General features: G+C 41.3%; 2 long non-coding RNA genes across 3 annotated transcripts in view; one reads left to right on the top strand and one right to left on the bottom strand.

Annotated features, from left to right (window-relative positions):
* The window catches only part of LOC310760346, a 35,092-nt gene extending 25,134 nt beyond the window's left edge, over positions 1 to 9,958 (top strand). The window contains exon 3 of the long non-coding RNA XR_014546901.1: positions 9,701 to 9,958. This is a non-coding gene — a long non-coding RNA (uncharacterized lncRNA). The remainder of the gene's footprint in view (positions 1 to 9,700) is intronic.
* The window catches only part of LOC310760351, a 611,207-nt gene that overhangs the window by 84,208 nt on the left and 514,737 nt on the right, over positions 1 to 12,262 (bottom strand). The window lies entirely within an intron of this gene.

Here is a 12,262-nt window from a genome sequence, read left to right as displayed (position 1 = left end):
GCAATGTTGAGTCTGTTTTGATGGCCACCTTTACAAGAGGGGGAATCAAATACACATAAAAATGTGAAAGGATTAACAGAACCCCATTCTTCAACTGTAGTTGTGATGAGGTATTGCTCCGTTATCTAATGCCTGCTCTAATATGCCTCCCTTTTTATTTTATGCTTTTTGTTTTGTTTTCATTACGAACTACAAAATTCCCTTGAAGTCAGGAACGCAAAATACGCCATTCGTTTTCAGAAACACCCACAAGCTAATCTGGTGGTTTCCTTAAACTGTGTAATCTATCAAACCTAAACCATCAAAGGGCTGTTTACGTGCTTCATATCTGCAAACCACAAAAACATAACCTGTGGATCAGGCCTTGTACCCATGACCCACTTGACTTCTTGACATCTCAGAGGTTAGGCATTCCAAGCACGCATAAGCAGGAAACGCCAAACTTCTTTCAGACACATCCTGGTGTGTGACTGCAGTGTGAATTAGAGCTGTGTGAAAACCCTGGGAAAAAAATATGTTTTGGCATTTATGCTTATCCTTCCTTTCCTTTCTCTTTCTCTCTTTTAGCTAAGTTTGTGGAGCGAGAATGATTTTAATTAATCAATGGAAAAATTAGAATACTGGAAAAATGAAGACAACCATGAATAAACTAGTGGGAGAAATCCTTCATCTTGAGAATGAGCTCCTACTTACAAATTGCCATGAATGATGAGATATATCAAAGTTGCCTTGGGGAATTACACTGAAGTGGGATAAAATATCACCATTAAATATCACCATCACCACTAATAGTTTAACAGCACAATTCTATGTATGTATGTCTACTCAGAAGTAAGATCAATGAATTCAATGGGACTTACTCCTGTGAAAGAGTGTATAGGATTGCAGCCTTATTAGTTTACTTAAGGGGAATGGTTCTATGAGATTTTTGTTGTTTTGGAGACACAAGGGTGACCATTTCCACTAGTAAAATAAATTAGTCTTCCTCTTCCTACAATAAATTTTTGCAAGGAAATGAAGCCTATTGGGTTTTTTAAACAATGGTTTTATGGGTAGCCAGAGGCAGATTAAAATATTGCACAGAAAATAGATTAACTGTATCCCATGAATGAGAGATAAGAATAGAAAATAATACAACACACAGCATAGTCTGTTCTGCTGTTAATGACAGTCACTTAAAAGATGTCCACTGGTTGCCTAATAAGATGTGATCTAGGGAAACAGTGTGTGTTCTATCTATTGTTAATCATACTCAGAATACACTCAATGAAATGAATGGAGATGACTAATTTAGGTCGATTAATTTCAGTGAACCAACTTTGAGTAAAACTTAGTTGGTTAAAGTCAAGAGATACAGGAAGGTATACAGCTATGTTAGCATATGGGTCACAGAAACAGAACAACATAACACTGTGGCTTTTTAGGGGCCCTGAGTTTGACATCACACTTTGACTTTGAATTGTTTCGATACTAAGGCCACAAATGCCCATCCCTAAGAGATGCCACTGTTCTATGACTACATCATGGCTTATTATTCACCTGACAAACCTTCAGTTGTGACTTGAAACTTTTCAGCTAGGGCAAAATGCATTTGAAATTAGATGTTGAATTTGGAGAACTGGGGACCTTCTATAAATTCTAGCTTTAAGCCTCTTATCTTTTGATTTATTTATATACTAGTGTATTTATTTTCTAATTACTCTTATTTGCCCTTAAATCCAACTGATCACATCAGGACTTTCTTCCGAATGGGATCAAGCAGCAAGTGTAATCAAGTTTGTTGGTAACATGCAAATTGCGGTTAGGCATTTCTTACTCCTGCTATTAGGGCTATTTTATTTGCTCAGTGTAGGGTGTTACATATAGTATCCAAACCACATCCCTTTGAGTGAGGTCACCCTTTAGCTGACTTGTTTACTTCTCCACAAATATGATTAGCATCCTGTTTATCAGCACTTTTATCTTCTGATTCTAAAATAAAATGTTTTGGCGTTGACATAATGGTTTTCTAAACACAGAAGGCAATGCATATTAATGTTTGCTTTATAAATAGATTTCAAACTGGAAGTCCACTATTATAGCATTTGAGTTGATCTATACTACCAGTAAAATCCCCACCCTGAGACTAAACTGCTTCAGCATGCAAAGAAGGTTTGTTTGTTTAAAGAAATGCTTCCCCTGTGGGAAATTCCTTGTATGTGGAAATCTAGTATGTCAGGAAGACATCTAGAATAGATTGCTCTGCATCCCACATGCTACGTTTCTACAGCGAGGATTTTTATTTTATTTTTGTAAATGCAGGAATCATCAACCATGCAGGCACTAACCTGGGCTGCTAATGTAGCCCTGGCTCAGTGCAGTTCTACCTGTGCTTTCTCTGAGCACTACGTGGTCTTATCACTTAGCTTCAGCCCCATTTGGAAATTTGAGAAAGAGGAACATTTTTGCCTGGCGCCTAAAGGTGTATAATGAAGGCGCCAGGCAAACCTCCCTGAGGAGAGCATTCCACAAACAGGGAGCTGTTTCTTTTCCAACTGATAGTCTGTGACTATTGAGTATCCTCAGACCTCACTGGGCTGCTGTTGTTTTATCTTCTTTGTTCTATTGGGTGTCTTTTTAAAAAGTACTTCCAAAATGGAGTTCACCCAAGAACACTGTTATCTCTCCCTTGTTCCTCAATGGTCCTGCTTTGGCTACAATCCTGTCAACAGCACATGGGCTTTCTATTAGAGGGAGAGAATAGTGATTCATGTAATGGCAAATGAACCTGGATGTGATCCTTTGCATGATTTGCATATGGTGAAAGTGATATAGCATCCTGCGGATGTATGCTGTTTACAATATCTAACTCCCGCATTTCTTCATGTGGTCTTATATCAGAAAGAAATGACAGGAGCTTCCATTCTACCTCTTTTTGGCCTATGTCAGTTGACCAGTAGCAGCCGTGGTTCAGAACTTGGCTCTGAGCTGTGCTCACACAGAGTTTACCAGATGGAAAGCTCTCCTAATTAGTTAAGTCTGCTTTAGTGTCCAAACAGAAGCTGGCAGGCATGACAGCTGCAAATACTTTCTCTTGCAACAGACAAGCTCCCATGCATCAGTAAGAATTAAATTCCTGTTTAAATAATCAGCAAATTAGATTAACTGACAAACAAATTAAAACAAACAACCTGAAGCCAAGCCTTTCTGTCCTACAAAGAAATGAAAAGTTCTGCAGTTTATCTCACATTGGAACTACTGAGGTGTTTGTTGTGACCTTGTACACACATAATGTTTCTGAAGCCTTAGCCTCATGATGGCCTGTGAACAAGGTGACTTGCATGAGCTATGCCGATTTTCCATCTTCACCTTGCAGAACTGTGGGGATGGAATTGGTGCAACGGGCAAAATACAACACACAGGATTCTCCCCGGATTTCCCGGTGGCCCAAATTTAATTTTCACAGCTTAATCCAACTATTCATAGGCATCACATTCCCAGAGACCCAGGGTTGTTCCAAGACATTTTGCTGCTTGAGATGAAGGAAAAGACAGCACCCACTCATTCCATGTTCAGAAGCCAAACATACTAGAAGTTGGACCATACTTCAATGCTGGGAATGGGACAGTGGGCAATATGCGGTGAATGCATCCCAACAGTACAAGGATTTTCACTTGTGCAACAAGAATTTCTCCACTTCTCTGCACCCTGCACACTCTCCAAATCTGCTCTAGAGGGTTGGGGGAACCCCTAGAGATGATTTTGGGGGTGCACAGGGGAAGGAGAATGGGAGAACATTCCATTGCACAAGCAGAAATCCTACACTGGAGACTACCTGGTGTTCTCCACCTCACATGTGGATAGCCAGCAAGCTTAGGAGGCTTCAACAAAGAGGAACATTCTGCAACAGAGGGGAATGGTGGTGGTGGCTTTCAGAAGAAATGGTGGGACACTGTCACTTCTCAAAGGTGGGTTAGTGGATTGTGATAAATCAGCCAACCCAAGCTTAATTCAGGATTTGCTCACATTTTTACATTTAAATTTGATTATGTATTTGGTGGTTTTATATTTTGATTTTATGCTGTGAACTGCCCTGAGACTTCTGGGTATAGGGCACTATATAAATTCAATAAACAACAATAATAACAGAATAAAATTCCATTCAGACCAACGGTCCCAAGTAAAAATTGGAAATGACAAGAACAACAATAAAAATAGTGAGGAAGCCTAGCATATATATATTCTATCTTTTACATCTGTCAAATGCTATAAAATGGTATCTACATGGAGCAGGAAGGAATTAAAATAAGATATTGATTCCACTGAGAGACTATGGCTGCATTCCTATACACACTTACTAGTGAGTGAGGCTCATTGAAGTTAATGGGACATCTGAGTAAACCTGCTGCAAACTACATTATGAAGAAAGGACCATGTGTTTTGGAATCTTAGCTGCTATATTTGGACTTCTGAAACTATGCACCCTTCCCTTGGAGTAAGCATCTTTTAACACAATGGAACTTACTCAATAAGAGTGCACTTTTTGGTTTATGTGTCTTAATTTATGGGACCAACACGGCTACTAAAACATTAGTAATTCATTTTAATTCAGAAAGAAAGAAAGAAATCCGTTCCCAAAATGACTGGTGTACAGAGAGAATACTATTCTTCTCTCCGATCTGTGGAGTTTAAGGTATCTTCAATAGCAAAATCCAAAAGCAATATCAAAAACTTGACAAGTTCCATATGTCTTTCTAAATGAGTCTACTTTTGGGAGGGGGTCTGCTTCCTTGCTACCAGGGAAGTAGACAGCTTTAATTTTCTTAGTCTCTTGCATGAATTCCTAACCAAGCATTAAAAGCTACAATTGCAAAGTCTGAATGGCCCAGGGGGGTGGCAATATGATATGGATGCTTTCAGCCCTAGGTCACTGGTTTGAATTTGGTCTAGGTTGGTATGGTAACCAAAATTCTTACCATATGACTGTTGAATATAGCCTTAAGTCTATTAATGAGTTGATGTTGTCTACATCCAAGCTTTCCAGCTGGCCTTGTTGACATTTTGAATGACCTTCTCACCTTTGGATATAGCCCATCCAGGTCATTGCTAAGGCACATTGATTGGGCAGTGATGGTAGCTCACATTACCTGTTTATAGGCTGCCTCAATAAACTGCCATTCAACACCCACAGCTATCTAGTTCCTTAAAATTCAAAGTACTAAGTAAGAACTGTATAGTTTATGGAATATATGAGGAACTGCAAGTTCCTCCCCTCCCCCCACCCCACCCCCCATAATTTTCAAAATAGGCTTTGGAAAACATGTTTCTTGTGGATTAAAGACTTAGATTTTATATATTGCCAAAACAAGCTATCCAGCAGAATTATAAATAACACACAAATAGCTTTCTCTATAATTACTGTGGTCAATTATGCGAACGCCAGCAAATAGCTTTTTTCTGCAAACAAATATTTGGTTAGTGAAACTCTTCACTGGTGATTTTTAGGAGCAGACAAACTAGAATGGTAAAAGAACTAGCCCCGCTCTGAACTGAAAACACAATGCATTAAAGCCCACCTCAGTTAGAGCTGGGCAGCTCTGAACTACTCTCAAAGGTATATCTCGGACTTTTATGTAATATGCAGTTTTGAAAATATAATGTTAAATTATGTCATTTGAGCAAAAACAATTTGGTGGAAATTTAAGACATCAGCTCTATTAATCTCTAATATTTTTGCACAGTAATTTGGTGAAGTTGGCTTTGGTGTTTAGAGGCTTCGGTAGCATACAATATGTTCTTAAAGGAAAAAATAAAGTAGCAAAATCCATGCATATAGAATATTACGAAAAACACGGGGTTGCCACAAAAAATGGGACTAAGTTTCATCAGCAGACCTGTATTTTGTTTTTGGAAATACGTAATTTTCCCTTTCATCTTTTATATGAGCTAAGCCTTCCTGGATGTGGTTATTAATTTCCTTAAGATATATTTGAGCCCACTTTTCAGTTTGGAAAGTAATTCTTGAAGTGGATAACAGCATAGGTTCTTGTGGGTTAAACCACAGAGCCTAGGACTCATCGATCAGAAGGTCGGCGGTTCGAATCCCCGCGACGGGGTGAGCTCCTGTTGCTCGGTCCCTGCTCCTGCCAACCTAGCAGTTCGAAAGCACCTCAAAGTGCAAGTAGATAAATAGGTACCGCTCCAATGGGAAGGTAAACAGCATTTCCGTGCGCTGCTCTGGTTTGCCAGAAGCGGCTTAGTCATGCTGGCCACATGACCCGGAAGCTGTACGCCGGTTCCCTCGGCCAATAAAGCGAGATGAGCACCGCAACCCCAGAGTCAGCCACGACTGGACCTAATGGTCAGGGGTCCCTTTACCTTTATAACGACTTGGGTCCAGAATACCATCCATCCCCTGCTTGATCACAAAAGTATCTGGGGGCAGTGTGACTGTCAGTGGTTCCCCTATAGCTCAGATGTATGGCCCAGTTTTATGGAACTCTCTTCCAGCTGAGGTCAAATAGCCCCCCTTTCAGTTAAACAATAGGCACCTACTGAAGGCTTTATTATTATTATTCTAACAGGCATTTTAACTGAATTCTAATTTTGTAATTTTAACTGGTTTTTCTTTTCATTGTCTTGAGTTTTTTGTACATGGCTTAGATATAACTAAGTAAGTGTATAAATTGTATAAATAAAAATAAACAAATAAGAACAAAGTTTAACAGAGAATTACAGACTAAAACACAGTTGTAGACATCATATTGGGGCAGAGGTGTTTACCTGACCGCCTGGCAGGTGAATCACTGCTGCTTGCTGAATGGGAATATTTTCAGACAACCACCTTTCAGGGATTTTTCAGAGACTACAGTGAAAGAAAACAAATGTGTTCATTTATTCAAAATGAAGAAAATCGGCAGTCCAGTTGTCTGGGACCATCTTTGTGACCAGTTCTGGAAACATTGCTTTCCATTTAAATTTGCATCAGTCCCCCTTAGTGACATCATCATATGGCCAAACCTGATGTCGCCACTTCACTGTGTGGACTCAGAATGGCTAGGATTACTCTAGGGAAGGAGAAAGAAACCCTAACCAGAAAAAAGAAGGAGGAGGCACTGGAAACACACAGTAGTGGAGAGAGTGGGGAAAGATGACCCACTGAGGCATTCCACAAATACTCCAGGCAATATTTTGCCCCCAAATGGTTTGTTTTTTAATTGAAAATGGAAATGGGTGAAGATTCACCATACAGACTAGTGTGAAGAACCAGTGGTGGTCTCAACATGAACAAAGATATTGAAAAAACTGTCTTGGTGAAAGCTAATGGTCACTGCTAAAGTTCTGCTTTTCATTTTAACTTTACAGATATGACCATGCTGACAGTTTGTTTTGTGTTTATTGAAACTTTGTGTGTGTGTGTGTGTGTGTGTGGCAGCATGCCATTGCAAAACCAAGCAGTGCAGCAATAAAACATTTTTTCCCTTGCTAGAAGAGGAAGTAAGGGATTTGTTTTCAAGAAGTAAATTGCTTCAAAACACAAGGGAAATCCTGAAGGTTTTAGCTGTTTTAACCCAGTGGGGGAAACTGCTGTAACTTCTTATTAGGAACAGGGGTGGGGGTGTTTTTTTTTAGCTCAAACTAATTGGCATGCCCGTCAATAAAATATTAGCATACCAACCTCTTGTAATGTATTTTATTTACTTTTGCTATAGATTGAAGCAAGCCAGGTTCTCTCTACTATGGAAGGAAGTTTCACTTTTTATTTTATTCAGTTATAAAATGAAACAATCAGTGACCAAAAGCCCCTGGGGTGAAACAAGATTTGAGAGGACCTATCCTTCTTCCACTCCTCCTTTCTCAAACTAGATGTTGTTAATGCTACAATATCAATGTGCTCAGGGGGCTGGCAAATCCGCTCCTCCCTTGGCCAGCTCCCTAGCAAATTGAAAGTGTGTGCCAGAGAACATATCCCAGTATCCTTTAATAATACACTTGAGTAGCCAGCCAAGATGGAACAGCTTGGCCAGTTCTTCAGAGCATTCAGAGCATCACTCGGCAAATGTAGGCCTTCTTCTTCCTCCAGCACCCAACCCCTGAGGGGATAGTGGAGGCTGGTCCAGTACGGCAAATGGAGCACTGTTCCACCAACCTCAGTATGTCTTCAGAGTCCCCACCCACCTGTTTCCTTACTTATGTCCACTCCAGGCACTGGGACTGGTTGTCAGCTTATTCCTCCTCCATCTCAGCATTGCCTTGGTAGGACTCAACAAGGAGGACAAAGGGAGCAAAACTAAAATAAATTGGCTCCACTTGGCATTGCCTCTGTCTACACCTATTGTTGGCCCCTCTCCCTTCTATTCTACCACTCCCAATGAGCATTAGCCACCATAGTGAGGGGAGAATTACAGAAAAATGTGCAAGTGAGGATCATGGTCCAGTCTTATCGTGCCACCATCATTCGTCTGTAGCTTGCCACGAAGCTGAAAAGAGAAATAGTCAGGTCAGGTAAGCGAAGACAGAATTTATTTCCTTGTTTGAAAACTTCAGCAGTGGTAGAAGCACTTTATAGAGAGAGCTCTTCTTCCTCTCCCATCGCCTGCCTGTCATCCAGGACACAGCAGCACAAACATGGCATGAGCCAATGGGTACCTGGAGGTCCTGATAGCGAAATAAAGTTAAGATAAAAGTAGAAGCCACACATGCCATCATTGCTAAAGGCAAGAGGCACATTCCACCCTCCTGCAAGTCAGAGAAATGGGCCCCCAAATTTGCAGCCAGTGAACAGGACCATAATATTCAGGGGCTCTTTGAGTGCACCCATAGTAAATGGGAAATCATATCCAGTTCTTGAATAGTATGTTGTGAATACTTACTACTGTGCACCATATGCACGGATGCCTTGCCTCCAGGAGCAGAATGAGAGTAAATCAGACCAAATATAGACAAAAATAGGCCACGGTTCCATTGATTTCAGAAGTACATGGGGTTAGCTCAGCATGGGGCAAGGCTCAATGGTTGTGCAGCCTACTGTCTGATCCTACCCTCAACCTGTTTGCTGGGTGTTGCCAGCCTAACCCTACTGTGGTGCAGGCTATGCATCATGGTTCCAGCTGGAAATGTGGGCTGAGAGGCAAAAGCTCCCCCACCAGGGCAAAGACCAAGGACTAACACATTGTCCCCAAGACCCCATGTGAGGCTCTCACTTAAGGTCCAGATCTTGCCTAGTGCCTTTTCCCACTGGAGCTGTGACAGAAATATGTATTACTGGTAAATATGCCTAACAATGCAAACAGCTTTTATTGGGACAGCTTTTATTGGGTGGAAGGCAAAATCCTCACCACCAAGGGCCAATTAGGTGTGAGCTAAAATTGTTTTTGGCTCTGTCAGGCAACAGCAACCCATGTTCTCAACAGAAGACCTCATCTTGAGAAAGGGTGGGTGGGGAAGCCATGTTCCAAGCAAGCCTGGCCTTGCTGCCAGGACCACCTTTTATAGTTGGGGAACGCCAGGGAATCTTCTGAGGCCAGGCCAGCAAGGCAGATAGCCACTGCCTCCTGGGTTCTTGCCATGCAGGACACCCAAAGCAGGCCAACCACAGGAGGGAGCTGCAGCAAATTGGGAGTTAAAGTGATTGTATGCAAGTACTCTTCTTTCCTCATTTACCTAACATCTCTCACTACATTATCCATTCTCTCTCTCTCTCTCTCTCTGTCTCCCACAGATTTAGATATAGTTTGAATGAAGCAAATCCAGCTGTGGCAGGTGCAGACTGGCTAGTGTCTGTGACATTACCAACTCCTCTTCTATAATGCCTGGAACAGTTATATGTGTGTGTGCGCGTGCGCGCGCGACACACACCCACATATTGTTATGGTGATGAACAAACATTTACATAAATGAACATATGTGTACCATGAAATAGCCTTCCTAACTCATGAAGGCAGAAGAGGCTGAAAAAATCTACTGTGACTGTTCTAAATGCTGTTATCTGTCTTCATTGTTCATTCATAATAGAAATCTCAGGCTATGTATATGGAAAGGCAGAGCCTTTGACTAAGACTGACATCCTATATGCACATCCCAGAAACACACTTACCCGGAAGCATGCACCATTGAACTCAGTGGGACGTCCGTCTGAGTAGTCATGTATAGAGTTGCACTGCTATTTAGTCTGTGGGAATGTTTTCATGCTCCTTTGTGAAGAGTTTGCTGGGGGTCTCTCTGTACAAGTTAGGATGAACTTCCTGTGCAAGCATTTGTGAGGGTTTTTGCTTCTCTTGGGTCCTAGCAGACTTTTCTTTAGATTCAAGGAAAAGCAGCTTGCCTGAAGCCCTTTGGGCACTGTGGTATTTGCTATGTGACTGTGAGATATATAGTTCTTTCACAATCTCTTATGTAAACATCAAAAGGAGTTTATGACTGCACAGCACTTCCTCATGCTCTATGAATATTTAAGACATTGCGGGAAAGTTCTGATGACCACTCAATTTGCTGTCAAACGGTGCATTCGCATTCACACTGAGTTTTTATAGGACTTGAAATGGCCATACTTTGAAATGATCTATATGGATATGAATGGTGTTCGGGCAAGAGGAAAGGTGGGGCGTGGGGGTTGCAATCAGCTGCAGAGCCCACCCTGTGGGGACCATAACACTCAGAGTTGATCTATATTTTATACAAAATAGGTTGGACTGAAGCAATTGAATTCTTGACTGTGCCACATTAGACTATGAGGCTAAGGGCCTCTTATTTTGTAAGATTTATCTACCTAAAATGCACATTTCATGCAGTTACACAAACATATTATGGAGAAGGCTAAGCCTTTTTCTATGATGTGATAGTTAACCATATAGCTAACCACCCACCCCCACCCCACCCCCCCACCCCACATATATAGCTAGCTAACCATATGAAAGGAGCTTTTTGCATGGAGAGAATTCACCTGCAATCTGAATGGTACAGTCCAGAATTTTACTGCTCCGCCCCTTACCGTGAAGACCTGGAAAAATCTCCTGTTTGAAGAACTGCTGCCTATCAGTGTAGCTGATACTGAACTAGATGGATTAACTCTCTGACTTTGTATAAAATACTTTATGGCTATGGCTTAACTTGATATTCAGCAGTTCCCTTTGGCCATGCTTATATCTCTCCAGCACACATTGCTCTGGATGGTTTTCCCTTGGGCTTCGGTCCTGCTTGCGGGTATCACATAGGCATCTGGTTGGCCACTGTGAGAATAGGATGCTGCAGTAGATGAGCCATTGGCCTGATCCAGCAGGGCTCTTCTTGCATTTTCACTGACACCTTTCAATCAGCCACCCTTAAGCATTGAAGGCTGTTCATCACAAGCGAGATGCTGACACCAATGACACGAGTGATGTTGGGTTCAAGTGCAAAAGCCACATTTATAAAAAATGTACAATCAATTTCAAAATAGATGCCCCACCTCTCCATTCGGATGTTTCATTCACAATATTCAGACATGACACTTTTAGAGTAAAATAGATCCTTAGTAATCATTTGTGACAATCTCTGAAATGTCACAGCCAACAACCTTAAGCTTTTAAAGTGTCACAGTGTTGTGGTTGCTCTTCCTTCTTGTAGGGTTGGCTCTGGGACTGCGTCTTGCTGATGGGCCTCAGTATTAGGAAATTTTGCATTTCAAGGAAATTTCTGTGAGAAACTATGTCCAAGCAAGTCTGGAATTTCCTCCACTCAGACACACACACACACACCAGACATTTACAGGCAACTAGTTGTTTTGTTTTTAAAACCTTTTATTTGTAGCTCACATAAGCAAAATGAGCAAAAGGAAAAGTGGAAGTGAAACGGAATGACAGCTGTCATGAATTGCACTGCATTTCCACACTGGAAATCCCCAGGTGGTGAAGGAAAATAAATACATCTTTTTCAAATAAGCCATTCCATTGCTTCCTAACTGAAATGTTAATGGACCCACATGGAGCAACAGGAAATTCCTTTTTTAAAAAAAAACAACAACCATGGAGTATGGAGAGTAAAGAAACCCCCCCCTTTCCTGTCTCCTTTTACATATTGCCACCACTTTTGCTCTTAGACTGAAGCCCATCATAAATTAAGGGACTGGGATTGGAGTCCCTTGGAAAGAGATGAAACTCGAGAGTCAGCTTTGGGTGAGTCAGCTTGCAGCCAAACTCTATGGGATGGAAGCTGTCTCTCATTAAATGTTTGAGGAATGCTGACCACAAATCTTGCTTGCTTTTGTCTGGTTTGGCAACTACAACCAGCTGTCACTGTTGTGCAT

The sequence above is a fragment of the Podarcis filfolensis genome (assembly GCF_964270895.1).
Source record: "Podarcis filfolensis genome assembly, chromosome: 3".
Taxonomy (NCBI): Eukaryota; Metazoa; Chordata; class Lepidosauria; order Squamata; family Lacertidae; genus Podarcis; species Podarcis filfolensis.
Note: the sequence above shows the minus strand (reverse complement) of the source record. Positions and strands in the feature narration are given on the sequence as shown.